Source organism: Dipteris shenzhenensis, chromosome 27 (genome assembly GCF_047967505.1).
Source record: "Dipteris shenzhenensis isolate YYH24624 ecotype China chromosome 27, Dip_SZ_1.0, whole genome shotgun sequence".
NCBI lineage: Eukaryota > Viridiplantae > Streptophyta > Polypodiopsida > Gleicheniales > Dipteridaceae > Dipteris > Dipteris shenzhenensis.
The window spans coordinates 4,135,939-4,148,419 of NC_141622.1; the positions used below are offsets into that span (position 1 = coordinate 4,135,939).

General features: G+C 38.9%; 1 pseudogene; it reads right to left on the reverse strand.

Annotated features, from left to right (window-relative positions):
- Positions 1 to 556: 556 nt before the first annotated feature.
- Positions 557 to 1,133, reverse strand: LOC147883757 (uncharacterized; annotated as a pseudogene).
- Between the last annotated feature and the right edge of the window lie 11,348 nt (positions 1,134 to 12,481).

Sequence of the window (12,481 nt, forward strand, 5' to 3'; positions counted from 1 at the left end):
TTGGGGATGCCTAATTAAATTTGTCATTTGATAGGCTAGATGATTAGTATTGTGGGTGATTCCATGTCAATACTTGTTGCTACTTTTACTGGTGTTATTGTAGATGGACACATTTGATGGATGTGTATTTTGATGTATGTATTTCAAGCTTAATTGAATGATGTTCCAGCATTCCAGCACCCAATAGCACTCTTTGGATTTTTTTAAAAGTGCATTGCACCATCCACGGAGAACATTTTGTGCATTGTCAATACACGATTCAAGAACAACATGAATGCAAACATTATCAATACACGATTCAAGACAGACATGAATGCAATACTATCAAAATTTTATGTGTGCTAAAATAAGCCCATGGCTTTCATTATGCAAAAACATATATACAAGGGAGTCCATATGTCGAAGTAGCCCATATGTCGAAGTAGCCCATGCCTTCAATTATAAACAAATATATACAAAATCAAATTGGTTTGTCTAAAAAAGCCCATGGCTTCAATTACAAAAATATATATACAACCACATTCTCAATGCGGATGTGATACTATAAGTCTGAGTACTACTCAGATTCAGATGATGATGAGCTACTGCCTCCAGGATCAGATGAGCTCACATTGGTATACATGTTCGATGAGTAGTGCTCACCCTGTCATTCACGTCCAGCAAGAGCAGGAGCAGTGGTGATAGCGACGATGCTGGGTGGATCATCAGCGACAGGAGCATCAGCAGGTGCAGTAGCAACTTGTGCTTGTTCAAGTAATATATCATATATAAATATATATATATGTAATTCAAAATTGAATAAACCAAAATCATTCATTTAGAGTTTTCAATACCTGTCGACCGTATGATCTCATGGCCATCTCAAACTATGCGTCCGTAATACGTCCCTTGATTTTGAAGAGGGCCCACATGTCACATCTGCTATGCCGACGAGCATATGCAATCTCATGGGTTGTGGGCTTCCTCCCCATAACCCATCCTGTAACATAATCGACACAATTTGTAAGATTAAAACAATCATAAAATCAATGAATTAAGTAAAAAATCAAATAAGGTGGCTAGATACTTACAAACTTTGCCTCCCATGACTCGACACCTCCAGATCCAAAATGCGAAGATCCAATGGTCTCCATCTGGATCCGTCATGCCTCGACATGCTGCCTACTCTTCACGCCACACTCTACTCATTTCTTTGTGTCCTTCCACTTGCATTTGTGGGCAGTGGCAGGTTTCTCGGTAGGATAGCCACCCGCAGCTTCATTTAGCTAATCATCATACACGATTTTCTTAAGGTGAGATCTTTTATTACTTAAGATCTCCCTCATTCGCATCCTTCCCCATACATCTAAGAATGTCGCATGTGGGGGATTTGGGTACCGACTATGTACAACATCTATCACCTCTCCAACTAATCGGCTATTTTGATCTTTAAATTTAATAAAACAATTTCTATACAAGTTTGATACAACCCCACGCATGTATTTCATTACCTCTTTCCCCCTCGCATCGACCACTATCCTGCCCCTATCCGTCACATCATAGTATATCTCTCCCTCTACCTCTCTCACCTCCTCCTCATCCTCACTATCTTCTCTAACTCTTCTCCCTCTATCTCCTCTCTCAATGCATGCCCTACCACCTCCCCCACCAAAGCACTTGCTGCATCCTCCATGCCCATGCTCCCTACTGCAAGATTTGCTCTCCTCTGTACTGTGGGTGGAGTCATGACTTGGGGATTGTGTACATGACTATAGACGTGACACTAAGTGTGACGGTGGCTGAGGGAGTATGTGATGGTGGATATTGTTGGGATTAATTGATGTGATGACTCATCGATTGATTGTTATAACTAACACAATTGCCATCTTGAGTATAGATGATGAGGTGGATAATGAGGAGTGGAGATGATTAAGATGTCATCAATTACAATTAATAAGGGCCATAGGCTAATATTGTAAATAATGCATATTAAGCCGTGAGAAAATTTGTTCCCTTTAATTTGGATAAGGGCCTTGTGATATTTTAAGCTCAATAAGCTATGTTGAGAATCCCTCTATTTGCGAAAAAGGGATTTCTCTAGAATTTATTATTATTGGCTCCTTGCTTTTCAATGGTATATCTATAAATACTCTAGATGGGGAGCTAGAACTACCATTTATAGGGGGGAGATTGTACCTAACCTAGCATTGTATCATCTCTTTTCATGTTTTTCTTGTTCGTTGTGCATGAGTTGCTTGATTATGAAATTTTAAGTAGTGGTAATAGTCCTTTTTTGTTTCAGTAGTATCAGGGCCTTGGTATGCTCTTTTTGGAAGAACTATAGGTCATTAGCATGTGCAAGAGTGCAAGAGAAGGCTGAAGATACGTCTCAAATTTGTTGCTCTCTTGGGCGACTCAATTCAAAGCTCTCCCAAGATGAAAGGAAAAATAAAAGGGGTGAGAAAATTCCCATAACGATGCAGATCCTTGTGAAAATACTCAGTGAAATTCCCATAGTGCATATCAAAGCCAAGGATTTGTGCATATGAAGCTGAGAGAAGGCATCATCGTAATATTTATGTGGATGACATCTATAAAGAAGATTGAGTCTAGTGACTTGACATGAGTTTTTCCCTTCAAGCAATTCATTTTGCTTATGATGCCCTAGTATTGAACATGCACAACTTTTGTGGTGTCTTGCACCTATTTCATTTGCTATGGCTGAGATGATGTGTAATGACATTGCATTCAATGCCCCCATCAAAGAGAGAAGGTATCATCGCAATATTTATGTGGATGACATCAGTAAAGAAGATTGAGTCTAGTGATTTGACATGAGTTTTTCCCTTCAAGCAATTCATTTTGCTTGTGATGCCTTAGTATTGAACATGCATAACTTTTGTGGTGTCTTGCACCTATTTCATTTGCTAGAGATGTAGTAATCATATTGAAGAACTATTAGTACATCATGTGAGTACCCGTGAATATTAATCTCAATATCACATATTCAATTTTGAGCATGTTGGTTTCATAAAACTTTTTCTATTTGCTAGAGATGTGACAATCATGTCATATCTTAGTTAAGGTTTGCATGTCAAAACTATGAGTTTTGTACAAATGATCATCATGGTGAATTGAATATGAAAGTATCTCCTTGATGCAACTAATAAATGTTTCGGCATAGATGCATGCAAATTTGCACCCTAAATTCTTCACCATGTGACTTGCAATCATTTCATCGATAAATCACTATCTATCATGATAGTATGAATGATGGATGATATAGGTGGAGGGTGTTGAAATGAAGTATACATGAAAAGTAGTTTTGTGAATAAAGGGATCTTATAAGCCCTAAATACTATTGGAAAGAAATGTAATTAAATGTATATAGCATCTTTGTGGGGTAGTTTTATGACTAAAGGGTGTGTGATGTTAGCCGCATCTTTGTGGGGTAGAAATGTATATAGTATCTTCTTGGGGTAGTTTTATGACTAAATGGTGTGTGATGTTATGATAAAATTGTCTATGAAATCACAATATAGGCTATGCTCAGAAAAATGTGCTTAGACCAAGACGCTCAGAGAAAAGACCTAGCCTATTCCACAAAACAGTATCTTACATACAGCTCATACAATTTCTTACATACGGCTTAGACAAAAGTCATGAATTTTGGGCATGAACCTCGCGTGATTGCCTCATAGTCCTCTCCCTGACACACCACAAGTGGAAGTGGACTCTCACTCGTTTGTCGAACTCCTGATGACCGGCACTCTCAACCTCTATGATGCGCCGAGCCTCCTCTTGTACTCCCTCTGCTCTGCGGGCTGCCTGCTGCTGTGCCGCGTCCTCCCGAGTCTCTCTCAACACACGAGCCAAGATGCCATCCTCGAAGTCCTCATGTCTCCACGAAATAAGGGCAAGCTCCTCGATACCATCTAGAACGTCGTGAAATCCCTCCTCATGTGCAATCCTCTCAATATCCTCACGTGTGGTGTGAGATACTGGCCTTAGTTTTGTCAGGTCTGGGATAAAGGGCATCGATACAAGAACCCGATATGTGATGATGGGGATCGTCTCGCCAAGCAAGTGGGACACCTGGATCTATACAATGCAGTCCAAATTAAACAAGTGCCCGCACTCGAGCCCATGAAATCATGTCCCATCAAAATCTGATGCGCAAATGGGACAAATCGTGTCGCGAATGAATGACGGCGCACCTGTAGGGAGGTGAGGCAATCCAATAAACTAACACAGGCTACAGGTACAACGCTATGTACGAATGCACCAATGCGATCCTAATCCCACCTAATGATCAAACTGTAAATAATGCCTGTGAAAGTGCTCAGTAATCCTGCACGTGATGATGGCCTCATCCAAGCAAGCCTGTGTATCTGTGAGACGGGCCTCTGTTTGCGCAAGGCGAGCCATAGTGTCGCGCAAGGGACACTGTGTGCCGTGTAACTCTGTAAGGCGAGCCTCAGTCTCCTGTAGTAGAGCCTCTATCTCGTGTAGGCGAGATAGAGTGTCACTAAAGAGGCCACATGTGTCACTCAACTCGGCTTGCGATCTCTCGATGATATGCGCCAAGTCCTCCATAACCATAGTACGCATACATGTGCACATGATACATGAATACATCTACATTCTATTTTAATGAGCCTAAACAATAAAGAATGTAAGAAAATGAGCAAGTGGCACATACCGTGATGACAGGAGCAACAACAGCAACAGATGACATGCCAACAATAGCAGATGACGTGCCAACAACAATAGGCACATTTGAGCCACTACCACAGGGTGCCGATGAAGATGCCTGCAAGACAAGATAAACAAATGAGAACTTGGGTGGTCATGAACATCTATCACATGTTGGGGGAGCATTCCACCTGTAAGTGAAAGTCTAGACATAACAAATCAGTCCCCAATATGTGATGCACACATAATTAAAACCTCACCGCCCATATCAATACATTGCAATAATCATACCTTGTTCTAAAAAATCCCCCAAAACTTACATCCACAATAGCTGTTGAAGCCTCAAAAAGTAGTTGTCTAATAGTTGATACGTGTCTCAATGCATTACACCTACAAGTTAAGAGTAAGTCTGTTCCCTGGACAGTGCATCACTCACTTCTGACTTCTTCATAATGGATTGATGCATGAACAAGTGCATATCCTTGTTCAACCCTAGTACTCTTACAAACACATAGTACAAATGCTTGCATGCCGAATAGAGTCGCTTCTTTGTCACTCTTCCTTGAGAATCTGAGCATGTGCATGATGGTGTCTCACAAATTGCAACATCATAAGGGCATGCATCATTTGCATTGCCTCTATTCACTATTTCAAATATCTCCCTAATATCTCATGCGCATTATCCTTTAGAACCTTCTCCCCAAGCATGAATGCATCCATATCCAAAGCTTGATTAATCCTTTGTTCAGCTTCCTTGGATATTGTTGACCTATAATGGGGACATCATGAACATGTGGGCATTTCTTGTGTCTTTGCTCATTGTAGTCACCTTCATTTGGTGGAGTAGTGGTGTTCCTCACTTGCCTAGTACATACCTCTTTGGTTTCTAGCTTAAATCCACCACATGTCAAAATATATTACCTCTTCTTGGGTAAGTTTGGTGACTTTATCCATAGGCGATAATCTTGGAACTCTTGCAGGATAGGAGCAATGTTGTGGTCCACACTCCAAGTTTGTGTCTATGAGGTATTGCAAAACCACATCGTTTGTGCTGTGGTTCCACCATTTGGGTACTTTCTCAATGAAAATTAGAAGCTATGCACAGGACAACCATGCCTCGATTTACTTAGGGTCTCATTGCACTTTCTCCTATCTGGTGTCCTTGGTCGACCTCTAGTCTAATCACGATCCTATGTGACATGATCATATTCATGCCTATGTCTGGTTCCTTCTTGAACATCTATCACTATTTTAGGCTTACTTCCTTTGCATAATGTCTCCCAATCATCCTCTAGTTTTGTCCTCTTATGGTACATTAGGGTTCCTACAATAGCCTCCTTCACAGTATGTACCACTTTAGCTGGCATGTTTGCCCTTGCTATGTTGGCCCTCTTTGCAAGCATGGCCAAGCTTGGCCCTTGACCAATGTGCTTGCCCCTTTCATAAATGTATTTCTTTGCACTTTGGATCAATGCATTGGAAAGTTCAGATATAGCTGCATCATATAAACTGATTTTTCCCTTGGAGCCCTCTCCAGCTAGCCAACTATGATGCTTGCTTCCAGACATATTTGTTCTTGGAGTGCACCATGAATTGCCATTATCAAATGACCTGTAATGGGGGGGGGATACAATATTAATGACCTTGGTGCGGGATTATCAATGACCACAGGTAATGCAATGGGGGGAAATAATACAATTTTAATATAATTGAGATCTTACTGCTCCCTGGCATTCTCCCCAATGGTGGATCTTGGCATTCTACAAGCTTAGCCATCTTTCCATATATTGTACCTCTGCATGTCTTAGCTTTCCTCCCTGCCACCACAACTGGATTTCCTTACATAGCTTTTCAGCATCCTCTTTTGTTGTGTATGTCCTCCATTGCTTGCACATCTCTACTTGCGTATGAAGAACCATGATTTTCTCCCAATGGAATAGGAATGAACTCTCTCATCCATGCATGACATTGTCTACACTCCATTAAATACATGTCGCATAACCCACCAATTTGCTTGAGCTTCATCGGCCATAAATCCAAAGAAATCAACTTTTTTATTCCCTGACCATACCATCACTTCATTTAGCATCTCCCAAAAAACAATTTGTGCTTCTGCATCTTCCTCTTTCATTTCACATGTGGCTTTGGTGAGTAGCTCCTGCAAGCTTCACCATGACATTGAATGTCAAGACTGACTAAGTAATTAACACTACATTGAAACTAGCACCAAGTACAAAAGAAGCTCTGAGCACTACTAACCTTGAGTCATAAACATGACAAGCTAATGTGGTCCTACCAACTACTCATCTAGTATGGTAAAAACATGACCCATGCACATTTCAAATCACCATCTCCACATCGATACATGTGATTTACCAAATCCACTTCTGAAGCTAGCCCTTTGGTCAACATTTTAAATAGGAAGCAATGTTCCTCTTCAAACCCTTGCCCGAGAAATCGACTGCATTGGAAAAAATCATACGTCAACTTCCACTTTAACTCCAGGATGCTATCCAAGCCGCCTCCACTTGGTAGTGATTATGTCCTTGCCTTTCCAACCATTCTTTGCAAGCTACACTTCAATTACCACATTAGGTTAGCACATGAGACATAAGGGAAATATAGATATAAAATCCTCAAAATTTAAATGTATGTTAGCTAGCTTTCACCTTTTGGTTTGTGCTAATGGAGACATCTCATCCAAGAAGTTACATAGCTCTAGGTCCCCAAACCAATCGTCCTCTTTGCGACTAGAGTTCATCATCATATCCTAGATTAGACCCTTTGTTATGTCCATTTGTACTTTGCATGGGCCAACGCTCCTATTTGTGTTTATGACATCCTCCACTAGTGCATGTACATACTCAACCAAATGAAGAACATGAGGGGCACACATAACTAGGATCTAGCGAGAATCTGAAACAACTATGGCCGCTACTAGCAAGGAGTAGCGTACATGGTCCTCCGTTAATAAATTCCAACATGGAGATGTGGAATCCTCTACTCTAAGAGCTTTTAGCTGTGTAGGCAGATCAAGAATGACAAAATCTGTAGCTCAAGCAACACTCTTACCATTTCTTGTTTTTCTTTCACCTCCAAGACCCACAAAGTATTCCTTCATGTCTATATAGGCTTGTGTGAAGTTTGAGACAGACAATTGCTTCCCAAACTCGACATAATCATAGCACCAAACCTTGCAATGTGAAGCATCACATGTGCCACTTCGATTCAAAGTTGGAGAGGTCAATGGAATGTATAGACCTATCTTTCCATTTACATCCTTTCAAAATGGGTGTAGACTGCAGTTGCTGCACATCTGTATCCACACCACATATGTAAAAACATAAAGTGATAACAACATATGTTACACAAACAAATAACAGCTTGAAAAAAGACCAAGAGAGCTTACCATTATTAGTACCAGGATTTTTTGGTGGCCTACCACCCTTCTTTAGTTCCATACTTAAATCCTTGTCCTTTTTAGTCATCTTCTCAAGTGTTTTTTGAATCTCAATGATTGCACCATCCTCGTGGACTGAATTTGAGCTTGATGAACCCATCTCTCCCTTTTCATGCTATGTGTACAGCTCTACCTCCTCCTCGATGCAACATCCTTTTTTCATATCGAGCCACCACGGGCAGTTCTTTCTCTCCCACTCAGAGAGTACTTGCTTCCCTTCTTTTTCTATCATGTTTGGAGAGTACATATAGAATTTGAAGTCCTGAATTTTTATCCATACTCGACATATGGGCAACAATTTTTCAATCTTACCAATAGCTTTTAAGGATTGCAAGAATCTGCATACAATAAGAGTCTTAGTACAAAAGTGAAATACTTAAGGATGGATTTTTAATTGAAAAGGAAAAAACATGTATTGCTTACCTAAATACCAATCATCGAGATGCCCTCGTCATCTCCATTTCTCCTATTGTAGCTGTAGCAATAGTCATTGAATCCTTTAAATCTTCATAAAGTTCAGGCCTGTTTATTGCTTGTATCTCCCCAAAATATTCTCTCAACATAGGATCTTGAGGAAGCACAAAGCTAGCTTGTGACTAGCAACCAAGACCTGAGAGAGTAACCTCTCAGATTCACAAAGGAACTGATCCATCCATGCCTCTTTCGCCATCCACTTTATGAATTCTCTATTAGCTTTTGGCATCCCATAACTTGTTCTCAAATTTGAATCTAACCCTAAGATTCTAAGGGTTGCTAGTTGTGTCTCCTTTGAGATTTTTGCAATGGAGATGTTATACAACTTTTCCAATGTGACAATGGATGATTTATCATCAAATGGGAGGCTCCACAAGATATTAAACCAATCTTCACCATTTGTTGGTTTGACAATAGATAGAATCTACATATAAACAATACATGCAATCATCACACTCAACTGTATTTTTTGATCATACAATACATGCATATCCAATACCTTGATCATTTTCTAAACAAACATCATATTTACATCCTTTTTTAATATTATGAGTTCTTTCTCAATCTCAAAAAACACTTGAAGACTTTAAAAAATCAACTTTATGTTAAGAATCATTAAATTAACCATACCTTGATCATTTTTCGACCATACTTGAGATTCACATCCTTTCAAATACTTTTAAGTGCTTTCTCCATATTAGCAACACTCAAATTTGGCTGAAGTTCCTTTAGCTTTACCTCATAATCTTGCTTGTATAGTGGCTAAAATATATTCCAAAGAAATGAATGAGTATAGTAAATTAGTTAGTTCTAATTCAAAAGAATCCATGATAAATGGTATGAAACTTACTGCAAATACCATTCTCCCTAGCATCAGAGATATCAAAGGATACCAAGTACTTGATCCTTTACTGCCTTCATTTGCCCTATGCTTTTCAAGTGTCTTTTTTTCCTCCTCAGAAAAAAGTGATAAGTACTCATTCTCATCACACGAACACATTGTCTTCGTGTTGTACAAATATTCCTTGAGATTTGTTTTAATAATTGCTGTTTTGTTAAGGCTGAAAAATAAAAAATATATAGCTTCAAACATATTAAGAATTGTTCACAAAACCCTTAAAAGCTCGAAAAAAGGTAACACATATAAGCAAGAACTCGCACTTATAGATTGAACCTTTGAAGAGTGGCTATTAGCTTCATTTCTGTTTCTTTCTCTGGAGTAATAAAACTTGCTAAAACTTGAATATGCCATGCCTTTGATGTCTTGAATTTCTCTTCAATTAGAGACATCCATGCAACAGTACGGTGATTCCCCTCCCACACAAAAACCATCTTTTGAGACAAAAATGACCAATCAGCATAATCAACAATCTGTGCCTCAAATTCAACATTTACATCCCTCCAACAAGAATCCCATGATTGTTCAATTTCATCTGTCACCTCTTGTGAAACACCATCCGGAAATGTTGTAGATAAAGTAAACATTCCTTTCTGCTGAATATATTTTTTTGCCTCTAGAACTTGCTTTAGGCTATCCATATCAGTTCGTAGGTGTCTCACTCTTGTGTTTACAACACAACGACATAATGGGATCAAGGGAGTAATCTTTCTAGGATTGATTGCAAGAGATTCAATAACATCCTTCCCCTGGCCAATATCAAGTGCAGCAGGAAACTCTTGCTCAAACTCCTCATCCAGTTGTTTATCCTCTTTCTTTCTCTTCTTAGAAGATTCCTCCACAATTATAGTAGTGTCTTCAAAGTCTTCCATCTCCTTATCCTCTTAAACTCCAATTTCAACCTCTTTTTGAAACTCTAAATTAGGTGTAGATTCCACTTGCAAACTTCTCTTGCTACTTGTCCTTCCACCTCTCGTGCCTCCTCGTTCTCCTCTTCCACCTCTCCCCCTCCTCTCAGGAGTTTTTATTTTTACCATCCTGCCAATGTGACACAAATGCATTTAAAAAAAGAAGTCATCACATGGCATAGAATAGACTTACAAGGTCAATTAAGTCCTCGCATTACTTCAATAGCATACAAAGAAAGCCCAAGAGCCTTCAAAATAGAAAATACCTGAAGCTTGATCGTGATGCTGCTAATTGAAGCTACACTTGACCAAATGATGGGGCTTAAGGAGACTAGCTGGACAATAAAAGCATACAAAGAAAAGTTATTAAGCATACAAGAACAAGTTATTAACCACAAAAGCATACAATATCTCGAATATATTGTGTTGTGTCTCCTAAGGCCTCCTCATCTCCTTGCCTCCCCCTCCTTGCCTTATTTTCATAATAGTGCATGCGTCTAAAAGGGAAACAAAAAATCTCCAAGTGCTATGCGTACATATGTCAAAATATCATGTGGTGTATAGGAAAACCACGCGATGTGCCCTTAAACCACACAGTGTATTTTGTTTATATAGCTTGGTATATATGTTCACTGTGCAATAATGATCTAGTCAACCAATTTGCAATGATTGACTAGAAAAGACATGTTTTTTTACATTTTAAACATCTTTAATTCAAAAAATACGTACTAAAAACCTCCCTAATATCACAAGGAGATATTGGGGGAAAGCATCAAGAATCTTGATCATTAAACTCCTACTTAGTCTCTTCTACTACTCAAAATAGGCAACCAACAATCATAGAAGCCTTGAGAGGTACCAAACTTCAAAATATCCAAGTTGATGCTGCAAACATAGTATGCTGCTCTAGGTTATCATTTAATATTCTTCATTATCCTTCATGGCATAGATCCTTGCAATCATGGTGAAAACTCTATAATTCCATCCTATTATGCCATGTGCACCACATTCTTAGAGGTCGCGTATAACGATATGCAAAACAAATTGAAGGAATCCATAATTAATGATCTAGCTTCAATAGGCTATATATTTATTTCTAAAGGATGGAAGAATATAGCTCATTGCTCTCTCACCAATGTGATGATTGTCTCTCCCAAAGGAGAAGCCCTCTAGAAGTCTTACAAAAAAAGTGGTGAGATCCAAATTGGCAAATACATTGCAGAGTTATTGATTTCTATACAATGGAATCCATCTTAGAGAATCGGGATGCTATCATAGATACATCCCATTCACAAGATTATATAACTTGGGAAAGAGGTTTAAATTTAGAGAACAAGAGAACGAAATAAATCTTTGGGATGTGAAGGCTATGATTACAAACACAATATTTTGGAAAGGAGTGGAAGATGAAAGTTGTTGTGAGTCAACCTTTCATGTTTTACATTAAGGGATTTTGATGCTAAGGTGCCTACTTTGGGAGAAACTTACAAGATATGGTGGGATTTTGAACAAGATTTTCTTGGCCTAATAGGATGAAGTGCACCCTTTAGTGTAGCTAGATGGACGTAGTTGCATTCTTACTGAAGAAAAAGTTGGCGATAGGTGCATTCCTCCACATAGTGTAAGCTTGCAATTAGATTCTGAGTGGTGGAACATTAGCAACTACTAGAGAAAATTGAAAATTTTATGACAGTACACACATGTAACCCAAGACCCCATGATTTGAACATGCATGTGCTATGTAGGAATTTTATAAGTATTCATTGAACAAGGATATTTTAACTTCAACTATGTGAAGAAAATGGCCAAGGACATGCCATAAACAACTAATGGTATATAAATGGGTCAAGTTGTGAGAAGTTTCAACCTCTTGCAATAAAAATTCTTGCTCAAAAAGCCACCAATTCAAGTAGTGATTGTAATTGAAACATGTACAAATATATCCATGGTACCATCATACTCAAACTTTTGCAAATAAGAAAAGAAATCGATGTATTTATATACAAATAACAAATTATTGAACAATTCCATGATTTGATCTCTCCCTCTCTCTCTCTCTCTCTCTCT